Source organism: Chelonoidis abingdonii, chromosome 3 (assembly GCF_003597395.2).
Source record: "Chelonoidis abingdonii isolate Lonesome George chromosome 3, CheloAbing_2.0, whole genome shotgun sequence".
Classification (NCBI taxonomy): domain Eukaryota; kingdom Metazoa; phylum Chordata; order Testudines; family Testudinidae; genus Chelonoidis; species Chelonoidis abingdonii.
The window spans coordinates 186,573,882-186,587,945 of NC_133771.1; the positions used below are offsets into that span (position 1 = coordinate 186,573,882).

Below are 14,064 nucleotides of genomic sequence, written 5' to 3' on the forward strand. Positions count from 1 at the left end.
TGAAAAGTCACTCCTTCAGAAAACATTTGGGTACAAACGGGCAATAAATTCTGTAAGTTACCTGGGAATTCAAATTACAAACAACATAGAATTTAAATATCTACGATTTAAAAATCTACGATTTAAATATCAAACCACACTTCAGCAAATGGAAAAAGATCTGGAGTGCTGGGAAAGCATGTAATTTCTCGGTTGGGAAGACTAGTTACAGTCAAAGTGAACATTGTGCCAAGGATCTCTTTCTTGTCTCAAAATCTTTCTGTGAGTATCCCAAATAAAACACCAGTGGGAATACAGAGCATGTTTGAATATATATGGCATACAAAAAGAACAAGAGTGAGTGCAGATACTTTGTATAGACCTATTAAACAGGATGAACTAAGGGTAAAGCTATACTACCGGCCGGATCGGTGGACAGCAATTGACCCAGTGGGGGTCGATTTATTGCGTCTAGTCTAGACACAATAAATCAACCCCTGAGTGCTCTCCCATCAACTCCTGTACTCCACTGCTGTGAGAGGTGCAGGCAGAGTCAATGGGGGAGTGGCAGCAGTTGGCTGTGACTGTGTGAAGACACCGCAGTGAGTAGGTCTAAGTACGTCAACTTCAGCTACGTTATTCACGTAGCTGAAATTGCGTAATTTAGGTCAGTCCCCACCACACACACACCTCAGTGTAAACCATGCCTAAATATTCTAGGATACTATTAAGCCAGCCAACTCAAAGTAGTAGTGAATTGGGGGTGCTCTAACCCAGCTAACCACTGGGCCTTTATTGAACAAGAAAATTGAACAAGAAAATTGTAAACACTGCAAAGCTACTACCGTGGATTAACAAAAAAACAAAAAACAACGAAAAAAGCATGCCCTCCAGAAATGTATACACCTCCTTTAGCAAATGCTACTCTGTAGGTTTGGGTTAGAACTAGAAATAAGATGCATTTTTTCTCCCTCACCAATGACACCCATTGCAAATAATCCAGATCTTAACCCAAATTGTGAACTAGAAAACTTCAAAGGTTGGGAGAACCATGGATTACACACAGTTGGCCAGCAATTCAGTAAAGAAATTGTCTAATTTATTAAGAGATCAAAACCAAGTTTAACTGACACTCTGTTTCCTGGTACCAGTACTTTCAGGTCAGACATTGTTTCTCAACTTTCTAGAAAACCTTTTTTATATTAAAAGCTAACTTTAATAGAAGCTATGTGTATTGTCAGGAGACAAAAATTAGAACTAATTGATATCAGTCTTTGTACACAACTCTCCTAACCAAAAAAAAATAAATGTCCATGTATGAAATGGTGGGAAAAGGATGTGGCTTGACAGATTACGCCAGAGGAGTGGACTTTCATATGGAAAAGAGGACCGGCAACCTCAGTCTGTAGCACAATAAAAGAAATTTTTTTTAAGATACTACATCAATGGTACCTCATGCCAGTCAGGTTAAAAAATATAGATAGATTTAATGGGATTAAATGCTGGAGAAATTGTGGTGAAAGAGGAGATTTTATGCATGTATAGTGGATGTGTCCAGTCATTAGAGAATATTGAGATGCAATTAGTAACCAAATATCACAAATTGTTGTATATTTATTATTAAATGGGCCTTTGGTAATCCTTTTAGGGCTCCAGAGTAGAAATAGTCACATAAGAGGAAATGTAGAATTAATTTCCCATCCGCTAATAGCTGCTCAGCTATTGGTAAAGAAAAATAACTGTTGGTTCCTCCTCTTCCTTTAACCCCATTGTCTCCTTGGACTGTGAGCTCCTAGGGGCAGGGCCAGCTGTACTTGATTGAAAAGAACCTAGTACCATAAATAAATCACTAACAATAATAGTTTGAGCAATGTTTTATGCATGAGATGTCATGGAAGAAAGAACAAAGGACCTTGTGGGAGTAATGGACAAAATCAGTGGTGACTGCCAGATGACTTATACTTATTTACATGAGCATAATTATAGTTTATAATTTTAAAAATATTTATGATATTGCAGCAGTTTTTGCAGTTCTTGAATTCCAGTGGTATCGATTAATTTCTTCACCCATTAGGGCAATTGATGCAATAGTCTCTCTCTGTGTGTATTTTTCATTTCTGCACTATAAAAGCTTACGTGTCATGTAATTATTGGAAATACTGTACGTACATGAGGTCAAGAAGTTATTAGAAAAGGCTTGTCAGTTCAGTGCTATGTGTGGCCTCTTTACAATAGAACTAAGATAGCAATTTCTAAACTGAAGATCACAGGTCTGAAGGTCCTGGGTTCTCTATCCATCGATGACAGTGACGTCTGTATGCATGTTGAGGTGGAATCTTTACAAAGACATAGCAAGAGAAACTATGAGAAAATCCATAGATTCAGTGAAGGCCACAAACAGTACTGAATGTTTAAATACATGCACATCTATTTAGCTTGGAGACTTTGACCTAAGAATCAAACCTAAGATTTAAATCTAAAGCCATTGAAGACTGACACAGCCCAGCACTTCAAGTGCAGTGAAATGTAAACTGCAGCAGAGAGGGAGCTAAACTAACAGCCCTGGTGGGACTTAGTGCTTGGCTACACTGGAGCGTTGCAGCGCTGGTGGTGGGTTTACAGCACTGCAACTTACCATCCACACTTGCAAGGCATATACAGCACTGCATCTCCCTGGCTGCAGCGGTGGCTGTACTCCTGCTCTGCCTGGGGTATAACGATTGCAGCGCTGGTGATGCAGCGTTGCTCCGCCAGTGTGGCCACCAAAAGTACTGTAATTGGCCTCCAGAGGTATTTGGAGGTATCCCAGAATGCCTGTTCAGCCACTCCCAACAGCGCTGCAAATGCTGCAAATGTGGCCACACTGCAGCGCTGGTAGCTGTCAGTGTGGCCACACTGCAGCGCTTTCCCTACACAGCTGTACGAAGACAGCTGTAACTCCCAGTGCTGTACAGCTGCAAGTGTAGCCATACCCTTAGTTATTTAATCTGGCTGCAGTTTCCAACTTGCTTTCCTGGACAGAGAGAGAATGTAGTGTTGTAATGGGATAGACTGGGTATGTGTAAACAGATAGATAGTCCTAAAGTATGAAATCTGGATGGGGAGAAGAAGAGATACTATTCTTGAAAGCCTGGGCACAGTCAAATCTATGTGGCCATAGAACATTTCTGATTAATCAAACAGATTTTAATTAAGGCAGAATTTATTTAATTATAACTTTGCTAGCTAATACAATTGAAAATAAGTTACTCCATGTTCTTGCCCAAAGAACATTTTGGTTGAAATCCTCAGCTGAGAGGAGTTTAGCAAATAGCTATTATAAATGTTAGAAAATGGACAGTTTCCAAAGCTGGGAATGTATAGCTCATAATTGTGAAAATTACTTATGTAACTACCACCATTTCCTTTTAAAATCTCAGAACTCTAAAGCTAATGGTTCAAATCCAGCTCAGGGGTAAGAAGGAGCAACTGCCATTGAGTCAGTGTACCTGCTCATAACTCACACCAGGCCAAATTTGGCTGGTTGTATTCACTTGCTCATTAATTCATAAGGTTACTATTTCTGCTCTTGGATAACTCAGAATTACTCCTGATTTTATACTGTTGGTAGTGATTGGAGAATCTTGCCCACTGGTGGAGTAGCCTCACAATAGGAGTACTTCTAGCTTTTAGCAACACTGAGGCTGTCTGATAATAAAACACATGTAAATTACTTAGTCAGATAGACCAGAGCTGTCTTTTCTGTGGACAACTTCAACATTCGTTTATGGACTACATGAGGTTTGTCATTCATGATGGAAACATTGGACCATCAAGCTTTATAAATGCAAGAAATAAATGGCATGCAAGTCCCATCTACACTAGAACATTGACTCAAAGCTGAGAACGTTTGTGAGCAGTAGGTTACTGACTTGGTGTTGAAAACAGTCTTATTTTTAATTTTTAATTTAATTTTTAACGTAGATGAGACAAAAACATTTTTCCACATAAGAATGGCCATACTGGGTCAGATCAAAGGTCCATCAAGCCCAGTGTCATGTCCTCTGACAGTGGCCAATGGCAGGTGCCCCAAAGGGAATGAATAGACAGGTTATCATCAAGTGATCCATGCCCTATCACCCAATCCCAGCTTCTGGCAAACAGAGGCTAGGGACACCATTCCTGCCCAATAACCATTGGTGGACCTATCTTCCATGACTCTATCTAGCTCCATTTTGAACCCTGTTATAGTATGGGCCTTCACAACACCCTCTGACAAGGAGTTCCAGAGGTTGACAGTGCATTGTGTGAAAAAATACTTTCTTGTGTTTCTTTTAAACCTGCTACCTATTAATTTCATTTGGTAGTCCCTTGTTCTTGTATTATGAGAAGGACTAAATGGCACATCCTTATTTAATTTCTCTATACCACTCATGATTTTATAGACCTTTATCATATCCCCCCTTAGTCACCTCTTTTCCAAGCTGAAAAGTCCCAGTCTTATTAATCTCTCCTCATACAGATGCTGTTCTATACCCCTAATAATTTTTGTTGTCTTTTTCTGAACCTTTTCCAGTTCTAATATGTCTTTTTTTGAGATGGAGTGACCACATCTGCATGCAATATTCAAGGTGTGGGCGTACCATGGATTTATTTAGAGGCAATATGATATTTTCTGTCTTTATTATCTATCCCTTTCTTGATGATTCTGTTCACTTTGTTGACTGACGCTGCATATTGAGTGGATGATTTCAGAGAACTATCCACAATGACCCCAAGATCTCTTTCTTGAGTGGTAACAGCTAATTTATACCCTGTCAGGTTTTTAAAGGGGGTGGGGGCTTCCGGTCTCCATAGGTAATGGATTTTCTACATTTGCACTGCATGAGCCTCAGTATATCAGCCATAGCTCGACATCACTTAGGGAGGTAGTGTTACTATGTCGGCATAATGGAGAGCTTACTACAGTGGGAGGCCAATTTAAGCATAGACACATGCACAGCTAGATCAGTGCAAGGTGGTTTATGTAGACCTATGTAGGGTAGACCAGGTCTAGAAGTAGCATTTCTTATTCCTTTCCTGATCACTCATGATCCGGCAAGAATTAGGTTGAAAAACAAAAGGCATGTAAAATCAGTGAGTTAATTTGGTGTCTTCTACAGGCTTTTTTGTTCCTAGTTACAATGTGGTGCTGATCCCTGATGTTAGCTGGAATTTCTCCATGTCTCTGCCCTAAGATGAGGTAGTCTGAGTCACCCTGGCCATCACCAATATTTCTCCATTAGCTGCAGAGCATTTCTCTCTCTTGGCCTTCTCTTGCCTGCATGGTCATGGGTTAGAGGCTTTTTCTTCTTGGTACTTTCTTGAGTGTCTGGTTAGATACCTTAGGGGTATCTCTACATACATACATCTTGTTGTCAATGGATATTCTATAATACCCATCACTGTACTATCTTAACTCTGTTCTATCTCGATACTTTAGCGATTGAATAAGGGCTCGCAACACAACATGGACTAGGAATTTTTTCCCCCAATGCTTTGTATTAGCAGAGTCTTTTAGACTATAAAGTCTTCACTTCTGTAAAGGATTTTGGAAACCATAGATGTGAAATGCAATTATTTATTGTGGGGGGGGTTGTTTTGTTTTTGTTTTTGGTCTCTAGAAGCAGACTGGGCACTGCCAGGTTTGGGAGTGGTTGCAAATGTGTTGGTTTCTGAACTGCAACACATTGGTCAGTCTGAATCACAAGAATGTTGTATTATGACCTTTGTTTTCTGTTCTGTCTTTTCTCATCATGAGCAATATTAGATCTCCATAACGTTAACCGCATCTGTGCCTTTTAACCACATTGTTTTTGACTAGTTCACCAGAGATTTTGAAAAGATATTTAGAACATATGATATGACTCAAGTTTCTCTTTGCTGATGTCCACTATATTTCCTGAACCCTCACTGACAAGGTTTAAAATTGTAAGACTATCAAACTCTAGGAAATAGTGACATTGATAATATCAAAGCCTTGGTATTCCACACGATAGCTTCTTTTCAAGATGAAATGAATGTACCTGGCACAAACTGCTTAATAATTTCTCATTGGACTGGTCAGGTTATAGATTTAATTCCTATTTTGTAAATGGAAAGCTTTGCTGAAATTAAATATGCAAATATGCCTTATTTGACTGCAAATGTTACATCACAAGCTTAATGTATTCTAATAGTCACATTCCATCGCGTACATATCTTGTCAGTCCATTATCTGATTTCAGAACAAGTGGGTTGTTGGATGTTTTTAAGGCAGCTGTGAGCGGGTGCCAAAAAATTTTCTCTTTGTGTTCGTCTGGGCTCCATTTTAAATCAGTTTTCCTTTTAACCATTTTCTGAGTTTGCTGGATTTCTGTGACACACTGTTGGGTGTGAGGTCTTCCAACACAACCATAATGAGAGAATCTTGATTTTCATTCAGGACCTGCTGTTCAGGAAAATCTAGTTCATATTGACACCAGCAGCTGTTTACAAAGCTGAGGGAGAAAACAAAAAGGACCTTACGGCTGTTCTCTATGCAATAGAAAATATTACCAAGTACCAGATGCCTCAGTTCGAAATCTCTCTCATGGTAACATATTTTAAACCCATTCATTTCTAGTTTTTCCAGAAAGTTCTCTTTAGTCCAACTTGTATCATTTTCACTGTATGAAATGAAGGCATTATAAAACTTATTTTCTGGCCTCTTTTTACCTTGTTTCCTTTTCACCATGCACCAATTCCAGCCCATTTTTCCAGGGTCCATTAAAATGCCAGATAAGCCTGTTATTATTGACATAGACAATATGGCTGTACAAGCTGTAATAGCCATTTGAACACCAATGGAACAATGCATCCTTTTATCTGGTGGAAAGCTGCATCTTAGATTTTCTCAGATTTGGTCTATGGATATATGTATTCACAAACCAGTGCAAGTCACAGTTACAAAATGTTTCCCTTGAACAGTTAAAAGATTGAATTTTGTCAAACGCCCCAAAATGTCTTCCACTATTGTAGTAATGGCATTGTTGCTAATATCTAACTTAATCAAAGATTCTGGAAGCAACCTACTTTGTAAAAATGAGATCTTATTCCAAGATAAATTAAAATATTTCAATATTGGAAGAAATTTTCCAAGAGGATCCATTACTGACAAATTTTGGGGAGTTCTACAATAGAACAGTTTGACATTTATAAATGATTTACTTTCTCTGGCGGGCTTTCTATAGGTGTACCTTCTTGTCTTCTAATATATGACATTGCAGCAATATGTATACTTCCAGGTTCAGTTTTGTCTACAACTATTCCAGAGCTGTCTGGATCAGTAGTATAGATGAACTGATTTCCCTGAATATTTATCTTTTCTTAATCAAACAATTTTGCACCAAAACTTTTGCTATTTGATTTATGCTTGTGAAAAACAAATCAATTATCCCAACTGTTGAAGGGAGACACATAGTATCTAAATTGTTTATGGGATTGTTATTGATATTTAAAAACAAAAGCTTGCTGGATGTGAAATGACAAATGTTTCTAATATCTACATTGCTAATTGTTATTTTGTTGTAACTAGCATCAATAGACTACAATTTCCATTGGAAGAAAAAGGATAAAATGTGACAAGAGAGCAATTTCCAGATTGTTGTGACAAACATTCAGCTCTAAAATACTGTCCAGCTGATCTTTACAAAGACTGGCATCCATTTTTTCTTGTCAGATCTTCCTTAGACAGTTTACAGTTTGTATTCCATATTTTGGCATTCTACAGAAAGCATGCCATATCATAGCAGGTGGAAACACAGTTATCTTTTTATCTAGTCTAGTCTAGTCTTTGAAAGTCCCGTATGCTTCACCTGAACTTGGAATGAACATTTAACAAGCCAGATGAACCTTTGGAATATTGCAACCCTTCTGCTGACACAGAAGACTTCAAAGCAGTCTCTGATGATCTTCAAAATATTTATAATGTGGAAAATCTGGGGTTTCATGTATTTGTAAGAATTTAGGTGAGATGCAAGGTAAGGAATTTCATGCAACTGGTTGTTAAATGAAAGATTTACAGAAATATGGTTGAATACATTCTCAAAGGCACCAGATTCAATTTCCTGAATCTGATTGTAGGAAATGTCTAAAACTTCCAGAGCACCAAACCCTTCAAAGTATTTTCTGATTATTTTTTCAATAATGTTATGTGAGAAATCAAGGACTCCTGCAGTTTTTGGAGCCTGTACCTCAGTTATAGATTAACGGTTTAAATAGGAATACAGTAGTTAGAAAATTTGGAGCTAGAGGTATGATAATCTTGACTGAAGAATCCATCCTCATTGAATAAGAAAGAAATTAAATAGAAATGAAGGACTGTGGTGAGGAACCCCATCCTGGAGAAAAGAAAGGTAAAAGCAATTAGTATAATCCTTTCAACATTATGTAGACCCTTATAGCAATTCAAGTCTTGCTTTACTTTTAACTGTATATATTTTAAAAAGGAGCCAGTTGTGAATATTTAAAAGGAAACACTTGGCAGTGCTCTCTTGGAACACTGAGAACTTGATTATCCTTTCTGTTCAGGCTGGGGTTGGATGGAGTGGAGATGAGCGGTCAAGGACTACAATATTTTATAGTGATTTAAAAGAAGGATGGAAATGTTTACATGGCACTGTGCTAACTTCTTGTCTAACTTCTTGTGCTAACTTATAACTTCTTGTCATTTTCCTGATTATTTCACCCCTACATTTTTCAGGATATATTCTGGCGCAAGTGTACTATTTAATTCAGTGGAGCTCTTCCAAAAGTAGAGAAGTACTCAGTGTAAGTAAGAATGGCAGAATCTGGTTCTTCGCTGCTGCATACACAGTGTAAAGGTTATTCTCTGTAATAATACACTTGGCTGTAGTTTATATGATGAGTATTGCCAGTGTTTCTGTTCTATAACATCATAGTATATTTACACTAAAATAAAACCAAAACAAACTAAAATAATCACCAAAGGACCACATGTCATCTGCAAATACTTCCACTGCCCCACATCTGTTTTAGGGTTCAGTTTAAATTTATGTAAAATCTTCCATTGATTTGTTCTAGCCTCTCTCACAGACTTCGTGCCTTTCCTTGTATCTAGTATTAGCCTCCTTTCTATGCCATTATACAGTCAAACTGCAGATGCTGACTCTGCCCTGTGGAATAGCTTCCCAGGATCAGTATAACCCCCACTATGGTTCTGGGACTAAATGCTTTCATTTGTTTACCACTCAGTCTTTTGGCCTATCTTTTCTCTAATGTCATTTTCAGCACTGGGCTTGTTATTACAAAACAAGAAATTTCACCCAGGTTGTGTGGGGGTAACTAAGGTTATGACCTTACTATGTAATTTGCTTCTGCTAGTCTTGTAATCTAAGGGACAGTTTACAATATACTGTTGTAACCACTTCTAACAGGCACCAGACTTGTACCAGTGAGAGACCCTCCGGGCATCTAGCTCCTGTGATGGGTAATCCCTGCCTTAATGACAGGCTGAGGCATAGGTGCAGTTTGACTTCTATATTGGGGTGGTGGTGGCTCCAGTCAGGCCAATAGGGCCACACATGGGGAGGGGTGGGCAATTCCATGCCTGCCCACAGGGGTGCCATTTCAGATTTGGGGGGAGGGTCTCAACTTTATCCATGATTCCAAGGGCTACTTAGGCAACTGAAAACTCTAGTGTTTTTGTAGATAATAACTTGGCAATATCTGTCTGGAGCATTGTATCTACATCCTACACCAAGAGAGAAAATTAAATACATATTAGACCTATTCAACTCTAATACTAACATGTTCTGACATCTTGTGGCAAGTCACTTATGGGACACTGGTTCGACTGAAAAGTGTAATGTATATTCTCACTCAGATTCTCTTATTAAAGTCAGAAGGGACCATCAAACACAAATGACCACAAGGGCCACATGAGGACTAGTACATTGGCCCGAGGGCCACATTACTGACATCTCCGCCCTGCCATCCCCCGGGATGTGGCAGGGGCTCAGGGCAGGGAGTTGGGGTGTGAGGTACAGGAGGGGTGAGGGGTGCAGCAGGGGGGCAGGGTGTGGCAGGGGGCCCTGCAGGGGGCTCAGGGCAGGGGGTTGGGGTGCAGAGTGTGGCAGGGGCCTCAGGGCAGGGTGCAGGAAGGGTGCGGGGTTCAGTGCAGGAGGTCAGGGTGCAGGGTGCAGTGGAGGCTCACAGAAGGTGGTTGGGGTGCAAGAGGGGTGTGGGATGCAGCAGGGGGCTCAGGTCAGGGGGGTTGGCTGCAGGAGGGGTTCAGGGGGGCTGGCTCTGGCCCAGTGTGTACTAGGGGCAGGGCAGACTCCCAGCCTGCCTGCCTTGCCCCCATGCTGCTTTGGGAAGTGGCCGGAAGCTGGGGCAGGAGGGGCACAGGGTTCTGTGTGTTGCTTTTGCTTCAGGCACTGCCCCCAGCAGCTCCCATTGGCCAAGAATGGGGAACCACAGCCAATGGGAGCTGCTGGGGCAGTTCCTGAAGCAAGAGCAACGCAGAGACCCCTGTGCCCACTCCCTTCCCCATGTTCCGGCTGCTTCCTGGAGTGACATGGTGGCATGGCAGACAGGACGGGAGCGCCACTAGGGGAGGGTGGGAACACCGTGAGAAGCTCGTTGGCCACAGAAAATAACCCTGTGTGCCACATGTTTGAGACCCCTGATCTAGTCTGCACATTTCAGGCCACAGAACCTCACCCACCCACTCCAGTAATAGACCCATAACCAGTGACGCTAACTTTCTAATGTGCCAGAGGATGCTCAACCCCCCTGGCTCTGCCCCAGCCCCTTCCCCCACTCTACTCCTTCCCCCAAACTCCTGCCTGCCTCTTCCCGGCCCTGCTCCTCCCCACCCCGCCTCTTCCTGCCATGTTCTTCCCCTGAGTGCACCCTGCCCTCACTCCTCCCTGTTACCAAAATGTCGGGTCTGCCTAGCTGAGAGCCAATGACAACCAGACAGGGATAAGGAAAGGTTGCTTTGTTCTGCAGAAGAAAGGAGAGCCTTGTACCTTGGTACAAAAAACTCTGCCTCATACAAATTTCACAAACTTTTTATACACTTTCAGACAAAGACCCTTGCCGTGCTAACACTTGATTGGTGGTTGTCAGACCCCGTACTTCTGTTATCTGTTCAGTAAAAAACAGTTTGGAGCTAGTTTCTCCTGCTTTAAGGCAGAAGAGAAAAGACAATTCAAAAGTTCAGGTTACTGTGTACATGAAGCTTCTGCTTCCCCTTAATGGCTGAACTGTTAGTTGAAAAGGGGGGTCGCCAGCAACTTTCACATCCCTCTCCCCTCAGTGCCTCCTGCACACTGTGGAACAACTGATCAGTGGGGCTGCCAGCAAGCGAGAGGCACTGTGGGTGACAGGGGGATCTGACTGAGCACCCACCATTTTTTCCCCCTGGGTGTTCTGGGTTGGAGCACCCATGGAGTTGGCACCTATGCCCCTAACCTCTGGCTGGGTTATTGAAGTCCGTAAATCATGGTTTAAAGGTTTAAAATCAAGTTACAGAAAATTCACCATTTATACTAGTTTAAATCTGCAAGTGACCTGTGCTCCCTGCTGCAGAAGAAGGCAAACCCCATGCCCCCACTGTCTCTGCCAGTCTGACCCAGGAGAAAATTCCTTCCTGGCCCCAAATATGGTGATCAGTTAAACCCTGACCATGTGACTCACCAGGCAGATATCTGGGAAAGAATTCTCTGTAGTAACTCGGAGCCCTCTCCATCTAGTGTCCTGACTCCAGCCATTGGGGATTTTTGCTACAGGCAATCACCAGTGGACCACACACCATTGGAGGCAGTCCTAGCATACCACCCCCTCCATAAATCTATCAAACTTATTCTTGAAGCCAGTTAGGTTTTTTGCCCCCACTGCTCCCCTTGGGAGGTTGCTCCAGAACTTCACTCCTCTGATTGTTAGAAACCTTCACCTAATTTCAAACCTAAACTTGTTGATGGCCAGTTTATATGCATTTGCTCTGGGGTCCACATTGATGCTTAACTTTAATAACTCCTTTCTCTCCCTGGTATTTATCCCTCGGATGTATTTATAGAGAGCAATCATATCTTGCCTCAACCTTCTATGAGTTAGGCTAATCAAGCCAAGCTCTTTGAGTTTCTTCTCATAAGGTAGGTTTTCCATTCCTCAGATTAGCTTAATAGCCTTTCTTTTTACCTGTTCCAGTTTGAATTAATCTTTCTTAAACATGGGAGACCAGAATTTCACACAGTATTCCAGATGAGGTCGCACCACTACCTTGTATAATGGTACTAACAGGGCTGGTGCAACCATTTAGGTGACCTAGGTGGTCACCTAGGGCGCTGGGATTTGGGAAGCACCATTTTCTTCGGCAGCTACTGCGGCAGCTGGATCTTCGGCGGCCCCGGTCACCACCAGCATTTAGGTGGAGGGAGCTGGGGCAGGGGAGTGCGGGGAGGGCTCCCTGCAGCAAATAAGTGGGGGGGGGAGCGGCACGCAGGGGAACTCCCCGCCCCAGCTCACTCCTGCTCCACCTCCTCCCCAAGCACGCCGTGGCTGCTTCACTTTTCCTGCCTTCCAGGCTTGCGGCGCTAATCAGCTTAGGCGCTGCAAGCCTGGGAGGCGGGAGAAGTGAAGCAGTGAAGGCGTGCTCGGGGTGCTCATGCTCGTGCTCCTGCATGGAGCAGGGTGAGCTGGGGCGGGGAGGGTGCCTCATAGCAGAGGGTGGCGGATGGGGAGCTGCCACGTGGGGGCACCTCAGGGCGGAGGGGGGAGCTGCTGCTGGAGGGGGAGCACCTCAGGGCGGGGGCGCAGCAGGGGGTGCAAAGTGGAAGTTTTGCCTAGGGTGTGAAAGATCTTTGCACTGGCCCTGGATACTAACACTTCCCTGTCTCTACTGGAAATATCTTGTCTGATGCATGCTAGGACTGCAATAGCTTTTTTTCACAGCTGCATCACATTGATAACAGGACTGTGAGCCATCAACCAATACACGCAGCTCTTTCGCCTCTTCTGCCACTTCCAATTGATAAATTCTGAGTTTATAGCAAAAATTCTTGTTGTTAGTCCCTAAATGCATCACCTTGCACTTTGCACTATTAAATTTCATCCCATTTCTATAACTCCAGTTTACAAGGTCATCCTGATCTTCTTGTATAGTATTCCAGTCCCCTTCCATATTGGTAATAACTCCCAACTTTGTGTCATCTGTAAATTTTATTAGCACACTCCCACTTTTTGTGCCAAGGTCAGCAATAAAAATGTAATTAACACTGGTCCCAAGACTTATCTCTGAGGAACTCCACAGGTAACCTCCCTCTATTCTATCAGTTCACTTTTCAGTATGGCCTGTTGTAGTCTCCCCTTTAACCTCCTCCTTATCCACCTTTCAGTTCTCATATTAATCCTCATCTTCTCCAATTTAACTCATAATTTCTCAGGTGGAATTCTATCAAATGGCTTACAGACATCGAGGTAGCTTAGATCTACTGCATTTCCTTTGTCTAAAAAAATCAGTTATCTTCTCAAAGAAAGATATTTGTGACTTTGTTACCACCCCTTGAAATACAACAATTGTAGAAAAATCTATAATTACTTTGTATCATTTAGGGCTTGTCTACACTACACAGCTTTTGGTGACCAGGCTCCTTACTTTTTGCAGTTCACCAGGCTTGGAACAGATCATTTAACTTTAGGAAACATCCTAACAGCCCTTTCTTACCTTAATCACCTGTTAATCACTCTGTTTAAACAAAATTCTGATTCCCTACCTCAGGGGCCCGTGCTAGGAGCAGCACTCGCCTGTCCTTACATTGTACACTCATGCTGCCTCCAAACTCCACCTATGGGCTGAGGAGCCATAGGAAAGGGTCATGAATCTATTGCTGTTCCTGGCCTAAATGTTATCTGGGTTAGTGACTTCGATGTCTCTTTTAGATCTCAGCCCCTTACACTGCCCACCCACCTCTGACCGACACCCAAGGACAACCCTGCAGGTCTGGGGTGTGACATGCTGTGACTATGAGGGAAGTTGGAGCCTGCCTAGCTCTGCCCTTGCTGAGAAGGGAGTGGCCCCTG

General features: G+C 42.3%; 2 pseudogenes; both read right to left on the minus strand.

Annotated features, from left to right (window-relative positions):
• Window positions 1-3,640: 3,640 nt before the first annotated feature.
• On the minus strand, window positions 3,641-7,126 carry LOC116823650 (toll-like receptor 2; annotated as a pseudogene).
• Window positions 7,126-13,165, minus strand: LOC142045753 (uncharacterized; annotated as a pseudogene).
• Between the last annotated feature and the right edge of the window lie 899 nt (window positions 13,166-14,064).